The sequence below is a fragment of the Danio aesculapii genome, chromosome 6 (assembly GCF_903798145.1).
Source record: "Danio aesculapii chromosome 6, fDanAes4.1, whole genome shotgun sequence".
Lineage (NCBI taxonomy): Eukaryota > Metazoa > Chordata > Actinopteri > Cypriniformes > Danionidae > Danio > Danio aesculapii.
The window spans coordinates 21,765,664-21,779,279 of NC_079440.1; the positions used below are offsets into that span (position 1 = coordinate 21,765,664).

Here is a 13,616-nt window from a genome sequence, read left to right on the forward strand (position 1 = left end):
AGCAGAGTCACTTGCTGTCTTCAAGAAACGACTAAAAACGCAACTGTTTAGTCTCCACTTTCCTTCCTAATCTGCAACTGCCTCTCTGGCTATACCACTAACTGTGCCCTCTCTCTCTCTCTCTCTCTCTCTCTCTCTCTCTCTCTCTCTCTCTCTCTCTCTTCTCTCTCTCTCTCTTCTCTCTCTCTCTCTCTCTCTCTCTCTCTCTCTCTCTCTCTCTCTCTCTCTCTCTCTCTCTCTCTCTCAAAAAAAAAAAACAAATTTTACTAATGCTTTGCTTCTTAGACTTTACACACCTGAAACTTGTCTATAGCACTTGTTCACTGCTGCTCTTATAGTTGTGTAAATTGCTTCCTTGTCCTCATTTGTAAGTCGCTTTGGATAAAAGCGTCTGCTAAATAACTAAATGTAAATGTATTTGTTTTATAATATTGAAAAAAAAAACTTTGATGTAAAAAAATAGTAATATAGTAATACTCATTTACTCAAATGCCATTTGAGACAACGGAACCAAAGCAACTAAAAAAATTTCTAAATATAGTTTTTTTTTTTATGCACAAGCTTTGTTTTTTACAGTTATCACTATAAAAGCCTTGCATTTTGCGGAAACGATAATACTGTTTATATTTCATAGATGGATAAATAACTTTTTCCAAGCTATGTCTGTGCTTCATGCAAGTGTTCACAATGTATTTGATATAGTGAAAATATGAATTTAGTACTGTATATAAAAACAACTTATGCAAGAAAGTTGGTAAGCCAAGCTCCAAGTTCTTTTTTGGACTTCTGGATGGCTGCAGAGTCTTTCAACAAAGGCATAACTGTAAAGATTAAAGCTTGTGCATCATATAAATAATTTTTAGAAAATTTTAGAGTTGATTTGGTTTCTTTATCTCAAATGATGTTAGAGGTTTACTGATTATTACTTTACATGACTAATTTTTTACATTAAAAGTTTTTTTTAAATATTATAAAATAAATAAAGTGGCAATTCCAAAAATCTTTGGCAATATCCAGGATGTTTTTCTAGACATTGTGGAACTGGTTTTGTTGTATAATTTCATATGGTTAAATAGTTTAATTCATTTATATGGTTTATTTAATTTTTTTAAATTGAGAAATTAAGCCTTGTTCAACATAAAGGGCAAATGTGTATGTCTATCTGACATAGTTTTGGCTGAAACTATTAACAGGAACAAAGAATTGAATTGGTTTGAAACTGACTGTCAAATGTCAAACTAACTTTACCATGGTTTCTGACCAATGCAATCAGTTATTTTTCATAAGTTCAACATCCAGCTGTGCAAGAAAACATGCAATCTGATGTAAGTGACATCATCTTATGCTACTTTACTGTTTTTAAATAGAGAAAATATTTAACAACTTTTATTCTAAATCTTGGACCTTGTTCTTGAAACAAAAAAAAACACCAATAAAAAGGTGTGAAGCACCAAAAGCCACACATATTAAAATTGATTTGAATACTATTTTGGCTATTGCTGAATCTTCAAATATACCTTTTTAAAAGAGAGGCTGAAAAAATTGTGACTCTAGATTATTATTATTATGTTAAAATTATTTATCATTCAAATGGCCATATTCTGACTAAGGAAAGGGAAATTTGCTGGCCAGTTTGTTATTTGCCTAATAAATAACAGTAGGCCCGTTTTTATTTTAAAACTTTAAATGATTATTTTTTCTAATGGTTTACGATGTAATGAATATGTATTTAAAAAAAAAAAAAAAGTCATGGTGGTGCAGTGGGTAGCACAATCGCCTCACAACAAGAAGGTCGCTGGGTCAGTTGGCATTTCAGTGTGAAGTTTGTATGTTCTCCCTGTGTTAGCGTAGGTTTCCTCCGTAGGCTCCAGTTTCCCCCACAAGTCCAAAGACATGCGCTACAGGTGAATTGAATAAGCTAAATTGTCCATAGTGTATGTGTGAATGAGTGTGTGTGGATGTTTCCCCGAGATGGGTTGCAGCAGGAAGGGCATCTGCTGCATAAAACATATGCTGGATAAGTTGGCGGTTCATTACGCTGTGGCAACCCCAGATTAATAAAGGGACTAAGCCGAAAAGAAAATGAATGAATGAATGTCGATTTTTTTCATATTTTTTTTTATTGTAAATCTCTAGAAAGTGTTTTTGGTACATCAAAAAGTGTGGTTATGATTACTATCCAAAAAGCTAATTTAGTTAAAAATTTTGCTTTAAATGTCACAAAATGAATCATTTGAATTTCCAAATTAAATAGAACATGAGGCGTATAACTGCAAAAAGGTTCACTTTTTGGGAAAAAAGAACCACCCTTTATACCAGGCTGGCTATGGGCCTATATGCTGGTAAGTTATGTTTGATGCTGCCCTTGGTGGTCTCAATGCTGGTTCTTGCTGGTTCTGGCCAGCTTTGGGACCAGTGTTAAAACCAGCATCAAAACATACCTTACCAGCAGCTGTTTTTTTTAGCAGAAAAACTAAAAAATTTTCATGTTTTTATTTTTTATTTTTTTTTAATAGGCTTTGCAATTGGCTTGACTATTTGAATTCCTGAATTATTTTTAAGGGCATTCTTTTCTTTTCTAGTAGGTTTAACTCTAAGGAAGACAGCAACACCCAAGACATCCCCAACCTAGCCCCTACTGCCACCACAAGGTTCAAAAAGCTTGAGGAAGAGAAGCTGATGTGTCTTGATGGAGAAGAGAGGGAAGCTGAGAACAGAGCTGGAACGACTGCTGGACTTGTTGTGTCTGCCCGTCCTCATGCATACATCAAGTTTCATTATTGTTAAAATTATTTTTAACAGTTACTTTTTTAATACAGAGACACTTATGGTACTGTAATATTGTTACAGAAAAGGTAGGAAAGTGGAGGACTATATCCTCGACATCAGCGATTTCTTCATCCTCCTCTTCTTCCTTCCTCTATTGAAAAAAAAGAAGAGGTTCCTTTGTATAGAAAACTGTGCGAAACATCGTTTGAGAGAAGTAAGTTTCAAACAGAAAATATTTCAATATTCAGCAGTATTAGATAATATTTACTACCCATTTATGCAAATCTGCAAAAAATCATATTCTTTGCTTTCTTAAAAAATTTAATCTAATAGTAATTTTGCTCTGTATAGTTTTTCTTTTAACCCCAAAATGAATAAGCCATTGGCCATGTGCACTTTTTTTGCCTGAACATAACATTTATGCTATGTTCAGGATTGCTGAAATCACAGGCAGAAATTTTTTTTTTTATGGTTATGAAGCCAGCATCACAGTACAGAACCATCTCTGCAATGGAGCCTTTTCACATTTTTGGGTTTCTAGTAGTGGTAGTCGTCAAAGTTGTTAAACTCAGAGCGCAGTGAATGGGAGAGAACAACAGATCACTGTTTAACAATCCTTTTTGCTGAAATAATAAAAGAAAAACTCCATGGTGGTGTTATCAAGACTTCAGAAGAGAGAATAATGTCAAATTTGCAGTCCTGCCCATAGACACCGTATTAGAAACACGTTGCACAAGCAGTAATCGGTCTCTTGTAATTTGATGCAAAGATTATACTAAACATATGCAAATACATATAAACGTACATGTTTTTTTTTAATCAAAATAAAAAAAACATTCAAGGATTTAAGGTTATGATGACAATTAAACGCATCATTAAAGTCTTGAGAAAAGAGTCAATAGCAGTATATTTCAGAAGCATGGCCAAAATGTGTTGATATTTCATGCATCACAATAATCATCCCTACAGAAAAAGTACCATATGAAAGCCCAGATACATTATGCTGTGCACAGTGTGGAAGGGTGATGTGTATGGTTTATAGATTCATCCTATACATGTGAACCAAACAACTTCATATAGAGCTGAGGAACTGATATCATTGATTGATTCTTATATTGAGATATTTTGTCAGTAATTGTTTCAAAATGTGTGTTATTATAGTACTACATCTCAAGTACAATCAAAATGGTTCTACATAACAAATACTGTTCATTATTTATCTATTAATAAATGATCTTGTATCCACTCTTCTACTGTAAGTATAGTTTTGTCTAATCTTTATTTACATTTTTGTTACTTTCAAACTCAATATAAGTACTAATAACAGCAATTACTTGTAACAGCAATACAGATTAAATGGTAAGATTAGAAAGGAACAATCAACTTTTAGATGACAAAATGCAGAAGAAATGAGGCTCACCATTGCACAAAAGACTGATGGACACTGTACTTTGAGTCAACTTAACTTACAGTCACAGTTTTGCAACTGACATACCTTGATAAAGCAAGGTGTGAGATAATCAAACCTGAATTCAGGGTAGATATGAAGGCCATTAAAGCTTAGTTTCTGGATTACCTCATTGTTGTCACACTGCCTGTTAGTCCACCCAGTTGGTTCAATGGTGGTATAACTGGCAGGTGAAAGTTTCTTGCATTTTCTTTTTTTTCAGTGCACAAATTAATTTGACTTGATTTCAGCTATTATTATACTCCATATAATTATGAACAAGGTTTTGAATTGAAATGGCAATCAATTTGGTCATTAACGTATTTGAGCTACCTTAAATGGTATCTTAAATCATACATTGACCCAACAATTCTTTTCACTTTTTTCTCTAGTGACCACCCCAGAACAGGTGACTCACAGATACAAGCTTGTTCTCAAAATGTACAAAACAAATCCTGTGTTCCTGAGTGCTTAAAGAGGCACACGGTGGAGAAATCTACCTTGGCCCTGTCAAGCATAATTGCAGAGGTATGTATGACTACAGATGTAATAATTTCAGTGTTGTTGCTTAGTGGTTAAACAAATATTATTAGAAAATTACACTCTAATCTAAATATGTTCCAACAAGGCACCTTCCTTTAGGTGATAAATTTATATTTTTTGTTAAGATTATTGAGTGAATACAAACCCATGATAATATTAGACGATCCTTACATACCAAATCATATATATCAGAACAAAATGGAAGCTCTTTTAATCAGTCTTGACACGGAGAAGGCTTTTGATTCTGTAAATTGGTCCTTTTTATGTAAAGCTCAAAATTTGGAATACATGAAAATTTTATTAAAGGCATTAGTACAATTTACAACAAACCAGTAGCCCGGATAAAAATAAATGGATACCTCACAGACACCATAACATTACAACGTGGGACAAGACAAGGATGCCCAATCTCACCATTGTCATTTTTTATTTATATAGAACCTTTGGCACAATGGATAAGACAAACTAAAAATATTAAAAGTATAAACATAAATGGAGATCACAAACTGGCATTATATGCAGATGATGTTTTGATTTATTTAAGCACACCCACAACATCACTTCCCCAACTAATGAATTTACTGGAGAAATTTGGTTCCTACGCAGGTTATAAATTAAATATACAAAAAACACAGACCCTATCTTTTAAATATATACCCACAGTAACTATTAAAGACAAATTTAATCTGAAATGGGATCTGAAATCATTGAAATACTTAGGAATTCATTTAACAAAAGAGATTTCAGCATTAGCAAAAGTAAATTATGATCCTCTACTAATAAATATTAAAAATGATATACACAGATGGAATGCCCTTTCTTTCCTCAGCTTTAGTCAAAGAATTGACGTAATAAGATCGAATGTCCTTCCTCGATATCTCTATTTATTTCAAGCTCTTCCAATAGAAATACCCCAAACACATTGGTCAGAATTAAATAAGACCTTTTCTAGATTCATTTGGCAGGGGGAAAAAACGAGGATTAAATTAAAAACAGTACAACTCCCAAAGGAACAAGGAGGTGTGTCTTTACCCTACTTTAAAGATCACTTTTATGCAGCCCAGACTAAATATCTGGTTAACCTATGGAACCCAACATATCAAGCTATATGGAAAGTCATCGAAATTACACTAATGAATGATCCTCCAAAACAAGCGATATTGGCATATAAAAACCTGAGGGGATGCAAAGAAAAGACGCAAAATTTATGGATTAAAGCCCAATAAAAAAAATTGGAACATTATAAAAGAAGAATATAAACTGAATGATAAACTACAAATAATTCAATGGTGTGCTTATGACCCTGAATTCAAACCAAATAAAATGGACTATAGATTTAAATCCTGGATTTCTAAAAGAATATCAACATTCTATTCACTCACAGAGAAAGGCCTTTTGGAAGACTTTGAAAGTCTGAAGAAAGAATATAACCTGGATAAATCTGATTTTTATAGATACCTTCAATTACATATCCACTTTGAAAACAATATTAAAGGTAAGTGGGAGTAAAGGTATAATTACAAAACTTTATAAATGATTTAGATTGAATAAACCCCACACAACTGAATATGTTAAAGAAAAAATGGGAAAAGGAAAGTAATCTTAGTATTACGGAGGAAGAATGGTCCTTCCTGAATCCCCAACAACCCAAGAATGGCTAGAGATAGTATATAATATTTATGTGATGGAAAAAAATTACATTCTCCCTTCAACTTCAAATTAATGCGTTTAGAAATATCTGGTCCAAGTGGACTGATTACATTAGATTGCTCCCTCCAATCTTAATAGAAATATAAAAATATTACCATATAAATCCCATCCACAGAACAAACATTTCTCAATTTACAACCCATTGCACTCCCCCTCTTAATCCTCTCTTTAGATTAGAAATTCACAGTTGATAATAACCTAATGTTGAGTGAATAAATAAAGATTTGACCTTCTCTGACCTATGTATATTTAGTATTGATATTACTTATGTTACCATTTTACTGTTGCTGTTATTTTCATATATTTTATTTGATGAAACCTTTATTTATTTATTATTATTTTTATTGTTATTTTTATTATTATTTTATTGTGTTCTGTTACTTTATAGTTTGTAAAAAAAATTATTAGCAGTGGGAAATGTACAATCTCTTAAGTAGAATCATTGTACTGCTACTACAAAAAAAAAAAAAAAAAAAAAGATTATTGAGTTATTCATCTGTGCAATCATATTTGGTATGTATAATGCTGCCAAATTTTAGTGTTATACTATCAGGTTTGTATCTCTTTTTTTTGTCTACCCTATCTATATCAGAGCATAGTCTAAATACCAGAAACAATATTCTTTAATGCAATACAGTTCAAAAGCAGCATAAAATACAGCCTCTAGTCAAATAATATTGGAAATAGACATACTGGAAATTCACCTTCTTGAAGAGTTCAGATCCAACCCAACAAACCAAACTACTTTGAATCTGAAAGGGCACTTGACAACTACTGACAGTAATTATCAGTTTGATTAGGGTTGGAACTGAACTTTGCTGGAGGATACATCTAATATTATCTCTAATCCTACCCAATCACACTACACTTTAAATATTTTTACACTTTCAAAAATATGTCATCCTGGATAATTAATGAGCTTTCTGTCCATCATAAGGCCCACACAATGTCTCCACTAGCTCAAAATTTACTGGTATAATTGTATAATATACTTAGCATGGGGAATACCAGTACACACACACAAAACAAAACAATCTGATAGCCTGAAATTAATAGGTTTCCATCGCAATACCTTTTTGAAATTCTACAAATTAAATTTCTGCACTTGTGATTACAGGTGGCAATTGCATCAGAGGGAAAGCAGTTCCAAATTCTTCCATATGTCAATGGAGCAACCCTCCAAAGTTACACCAAAGATTTGAATCAGTTCCTGCCCCAATCTCCAGAAAAAAATGGACAAAATGAAGAAGGAACACAAACTGTTGCCAATAAAAAATAAGTTCAGGCATTAAATCTTTCTTTCTTTCTTTCTTTCTTTCTTTCTTTCTTTCTTTCTTTCTTTCTTTCTTCTTTCTTTCTTTCTTTCTTTCTTTCTTTCTTTCTTTCTTTCTTTCTTTCTTTCTTTCTTTCTTTCTTTCTTTCGAGTGATTAATCAATCAGCTTTTTCCCTCTGTTCAAGTTTTGATTATTGTGGTGTGCTTACAGTTTGTAGGTCAGTTTGTTCACAGTTTGTTAATAACTTTTAATAATAAACATTTTTTAATCAAAATTAAGTTGGTGAAATTCTTGTTTTTGCTTAAGTTGAGCTTAATTATGCCATGCGCTTTTACAAGTACTTTGAACTTGAAACAGCTAATGCTAAAGCCAGGTTTAGCTGTTACAGCATATTAATTTATTTACTGTGTAACTACAGGGAACAAGGAGAGAACAATGCACCACTTTATTTTACAACCCGCAAATGCTGTATTTACCATTTAACTACAGGGAACAAAGGGGAACAATGTACCACTTTAATTTACAACCCGCAAATGCTGTATTTACCCTTTAACTATAGGGAACAAGGGGGGAACAATGGACCGCTTTAATTTACAACCTGCAAATGCTGGTTAATGCTAATCTTTTAACTATAGGGAACAAGGGGGGAACAATGTACCACTTTAATTTACAACCAGCAAATGCTGAATTTACCATTTAACTACAGGGAACAAGGAGGGAACAATGCACTGCTTTAATTTACAACCCGCAAATGCTGTATTTACTATTTACCTACACAGAACAAGGGGGCAACAATGTACCAGTGTTTGTTCCTTTGCATTTTATAGAAAAGTACACAATAAATTCAATATGCTTACACTGTACGTTGAGTGTTGCAAATCTGGTTGTTACCCTATTATTACCCAAACATTTCAGTTTGTTCCCTTGTACCTACACATACGTTCTTTATTCTTATTCTATACTTATAGAAAAGTACACCGTTATTTCACTGTACCTACACGGTACTTTGCGGGTTGTAAAAGAAAGCGTTACCATTTATTGTACAGATATCTACTAAAGAATCTATTATTGTCTGAATAGGGATAGTTACAGAATTTCTATTTGAGTGTGCATACTTTTAAAGTGTTCTGACATTTTGTTCATTGATTATAAACTTATATCTTTCCATCAACAGAAAAGACTTACATTTTAAACGTCTTTGCATAGGTGGAGGATTGTGGTCCAAGATGATTGTATACTTAAAGCCCTCCACAAAAAACAGTGCTTTTGTTATCCTGCACAGTTTCCTAGAAGCTGTGAATCGCTTTGGCTTGCCTTCCAGAGTGAGATCTGATAAGGGCCGGGAGAATGTTGATGTGGCCCACTTCATGGTGTCTAATAGAGGGGAAAACTGACTCCCACATCACAGGGCTCATTGTCCATAATCAAAGGTTAATATTAAATAGATTTATAAATTTTCTTTTCGGCTGATTACCTGTATTAATCAGGGGTCGCCACAGTGGAATGAACCGCCAACTTATCCAGCACAGCGGATGCCCTTTCAGCTGCAACCCAACACTGGGAAACACCAATACGCTCTTGTATTTACACTCATACACTACGGCCAATTTAGCTTATTCAATTCACCTATACTGCTTGTCTTTGGACTGTGGGGGAAATCGGAGCACGGAGAACTTGCAAAATCTACACAGAAATGCCAACTGACCCAGCCGAGGCTCTAAGCAGTGACCCTTTTGCTATAAATAATACAATTATTTTTCATCATTACTCTACTATAAGTTATAAACTATAAAATATAGGGGGGGGGGGGATTGACTGGAATTGAGAACCGCTGATATAAAGAAAAAACATTGGTGTTATAATTGCAGAATTGAGAGACTGTGGAGGGATGTTTATGAGCATGTCTTTGACTTATTCTCCTATTTTTTTTTCCTAGATCTGGAGGCAGATGGCACATTAAACCCTGACAATAAAGTTCATCTATTTGCTCTGTATTGGACCTATCTGCCCCAGCTTCAAAGGCACATTGCATTCTTCCAGGAGGCACGGAACAATCATAAAATAGGAACAGCAGACAACCAATCCCGACTGCAAGTCTGGACAAGGTTTCAAGATCCAAACCAGGTACAGATGGGGCCATTAAACTCCCCATCAGTGAGCCGCAGCATTCCGTCAATTTGTCTTTGGACTGAAATAAATGTGGTGTGCTTCACAGAACATCCACCAAGTGGTGCATCGAACAACAAACTCCACTGTACAGAATACATCATAGCCTAACCTATCCAGGTTTACATTCTTCCCATTATTTTGATTATTTATTTATTTTATATTTAAGATAGATACACTTTAAGATACAGGTAAGGTACAGATCTATTTTAAATACTATAGAAAGTGATTCCAACATAAAAGTAGAATGAAAAATAAATATGTTAATGCCACATATTGTGTGGGGCAAATGATTCTTGGAAATTATTTGATTCTTTACTGAGAACAGACTGTTGTCTGAGTCTGTCGCAATAATGAATTTCCTGACTCACCATATCCAAACGTGCCTTTAATTTCATTCATTAATTTTTACCCAAGTGGCACAGTAGGTAGTGCTGTCACCTCACAACAAGAAGGTTGCTGATTCGAGCCTTAGCTGGGTCAGTTGGCGTTTCTGTGTGGAGTTTGCATGTTCTCCCTGCGTTCGCGTGGGTTTCCTCCGGGTGCTCTGATTTCAGGTGAATTGGGTAGGCTAAATTATCCGTAGTGTATGTGTGTGTTTCCCAGTGATGGGTTGCAGCTGGAAGGGCATCCGCTGCATAAAACAAATGCTGTATAAGTTGAATGAATGAATTTTTACCCTTGATTAAGCAATAATAAAAAAGCTTTTGTTTTAATTTTTTCATAAAGTTTTATTTCAAAGCTTTCAATATATATATATATATATATATATATATATATATATATATATATATATATATATATATATATTTCATGTTACTTTCGCTAAGGCTTTGTAAATTTTCATAAAGCGTTCCTGTTCTCCTGTTTCGAATATTGTAAGTAATAACTTTATCACACAAAATGATAGTTTTTTTTGTTTGGATATTTAATGCGTATTTAATGTTTGAATATTTTTGAGCTTGAACTGTTGTACACTCTCAGAAAAAAAATGGTACAATGTTGTACCAAAGAAGGTACAAACCCTTGTCACTGGGGCAGTACCTTTTTTTTTTATTTATTATTTTTTAGGGGTTTTCACTTTTATTTTGACAGGACAGTAGAGAGAATTGACAGGAAAGTGTGGGGAGCAGAGAGAGGGGAAGGACCTCGAGGCGGGAATCAAACCCAGGTTGCCACAAACACCAAAATGCATGTGTCTGTGCACTTACCACTACACCATAGGCACAGTATCTTTTCATGGAACAGATTTGTACCTTAAGACAAAGAAACAAATTTGTACCATTGCAGTGTGTACCTTTAAGCACATGATTTGTACTATAGGAAACCAAAATGTTCATTTGGTTTTTAAAACCTGCAGATACCATATTGTACCTTCATCAAAGGCACAAATCTGATCCATAAAGGTACCACCACAGACTGAGAAGACACTGTACCTTAACAGTGTCAAATGTGTCTTCAAGACCTATTAAAAGGCATTTTGCTATATCCAAAATGCATCAGTTTATTTTCAGTAAATATAAAGCATCAAATACATTTTAAACAATGTTTTTAAAAAAGTTTATTTATGTGTAAATGCACCTTTTTATTTACAATAAAGAATAAAAACTACTTTAACAAATCAAAAGATCTATTTTTTGCTAAACATTTCACAACACTTCACAAAAAATATTACAGAGATACATTCTCCCATGTACAATAAAAATAAACTTTTTTTTCTCCAATTTTCACACAATATACCTTGGTAATCACTTAAACGTTGATTTTATTTACTAATTTTAAAATAGAAATAGAATTATACAAAAGTATTGTAACGAGATATGCACAATGTCTGATTAGCTTTACAATAGTAAAATGTCTGCATGAACACATTGCATATGCAGGACTTTTGCCAGATTATGTGCGTTGTGAAAAGCAAACACCAAATGTGCGGATATCAATAATGAAAATGTATTTGTCAGAAAATGCTTACCAAATGTTTATTAAAAATGGTTTAGTTTACAATACCTATAGTTTTGTTTTACCAATTGTTTTGTATTATAGAGCTTAATAATTAATGTTTATGAGTTTCTTTAAACATATGCTTTTAAATGATGATTCATGTTTTAATATGAAAATTATTTATAAAATCAATTTGCCTTTCCAGTAATATTTATTTTCATAGATATTGTAATAAATGAGTTGTCCAACACTTATTTTTTATGAGAACAATTGTGTACCTACATTTCAATTGTACCATAAAAGTTACAGAACAGTATCATAAGAGGTCTTTTCTGTACAATATAAGGTACAACTTTTACAAAGGTACAAAACTATTTCTTGAGGAACATTATTTGTACCACTGTTATTTATTTAACCCAATGATTGAGTTAAAGAAATTGGTGCTTTATTGGGTTATTTTTAACCTTTACTTTGTCAACCAGTTGGGTTAAAATTTTTTGAATTTCAACAGTAAACTGATTTAACTGAAACAGAACAACTGTGTCAGGCTAATGTGCGTATGTAATGTTGTTTTTGCGTTATTAACTTTAAGCTCTAATGCAATAATTCTTTTTTTTTTTTTTATTACCTCTTCCTGTCATGTTTTTTTATATCCCTTTCACCAGCACTCTTAATTATTGAGGATACAAACCCGTGCTTCATAGCTAATCTATATTAAACAGATAAAACGTTTTAAAACTTTCTACTACTTCATCTCTCCAGTTTTTGGTAAATGTTGTCAGGACTTCGAGAAAAATCGATTTGTTACTTTCCTCCCCTACTGAGGTGCATGTTTATTTTGTAGAGAAAAAATATGACTCCAACAAAAAAGTACAAGAAAAAAAAAAATTTATTTTAATCCTCTTGGCACAAATTTGTCGAGGAAAGTAAGAAAATATTTTAATGTGGGAGTCCCTGTTTCGCCATCTCCTAAGACATGCCTTAAAACACCTTTTCAGATTATAAGTAGGCTACAACAAAAGATGTTTTTTGTTTTTCATTAGGTTGTTTAATAATTTTTTTTTCATGTCTTCTTTGCTGAGTTTCGGTCCATTTTCATGAACAATATGCAAGCAATTGAGCTGGTGCCTCTGTCGTCTTTAGCCTCTCAGCTTGGTAGCTTATGCCACCATTGCATATTTATTATAGCGTGGGTTATTTTAGGCAAGTCTCAATTTAAGAAAAGAATCCAATATTAGTTTTAGTAAAAACATGCACTCATTTTCCATATTAATTGAAATATGTAAACGGCACATATAAGACCAATGTTTGCTTTACAAATGTTATTGAGAATATTCCATATTCTATTCTAAAACATAAACCGCTTAGCTAACACTTTAATCTCATATAGAAATCAAATCAATTGGATTAGGCTAATGTTTATAATTTTCATGGTCACACAAGGAAGGCAGAAGGAGGATAAAGCTTCAAGGGTGTTTATTCAAACGTAGCAACAACAAAAGGTAAGGTGAAGCAGATGAATAGCGTTTTAGAAAGTGAGCGATCTCACCCACAAACAGTTCAGTGGGTAAGCTCAGTACTTTTGTAATATGCCAACGTAATAGTCACTTTCCTTAAACAGGTGTATCTGCATTCGCAGGAGGAGGAGAACATCCATGGGAGAGCACAGAAGATTCCAGGGAAGACCATGCGTCTTTGACTGAGTGAGGTGAGTATTTATAGTAAGTGTTGATTGCAGGTGCAGGTGCGGGTGATTAGTAATGAG

General features: G+C 33.3%; 1 long non-coding RNA gene across 2 annotated transcripts; it reads left to right on the forward strand.

The window, feature by feature from the left end:
• Positions 1-1,787: 1,787 nt before the first annotated feature.
• LOC130230077 (uncharacterized) lies at positions 1,788-7,812 on the forward strand. Of its 2 annotated transcripts, XR_008837905.1 has the most exons (4): positions 1,788-2,983; positions 4,609-4,744; positions 6,144-6,254; positions 7,587-7,812. It is a non-coding gene; the product is annotated as an uncharacterized LOC130230077 (long non-coding RNA). The 2 variants fall into 2 exon arrangements; XR_008837904.1 differs by lacking the exon at positions 6,144-6,254 and having other exon boundaries at positions 1,793-2,983.
• The last annotated feature ends 5,804 nt before the right edge of the window (positions 7,813-13,616 follow it).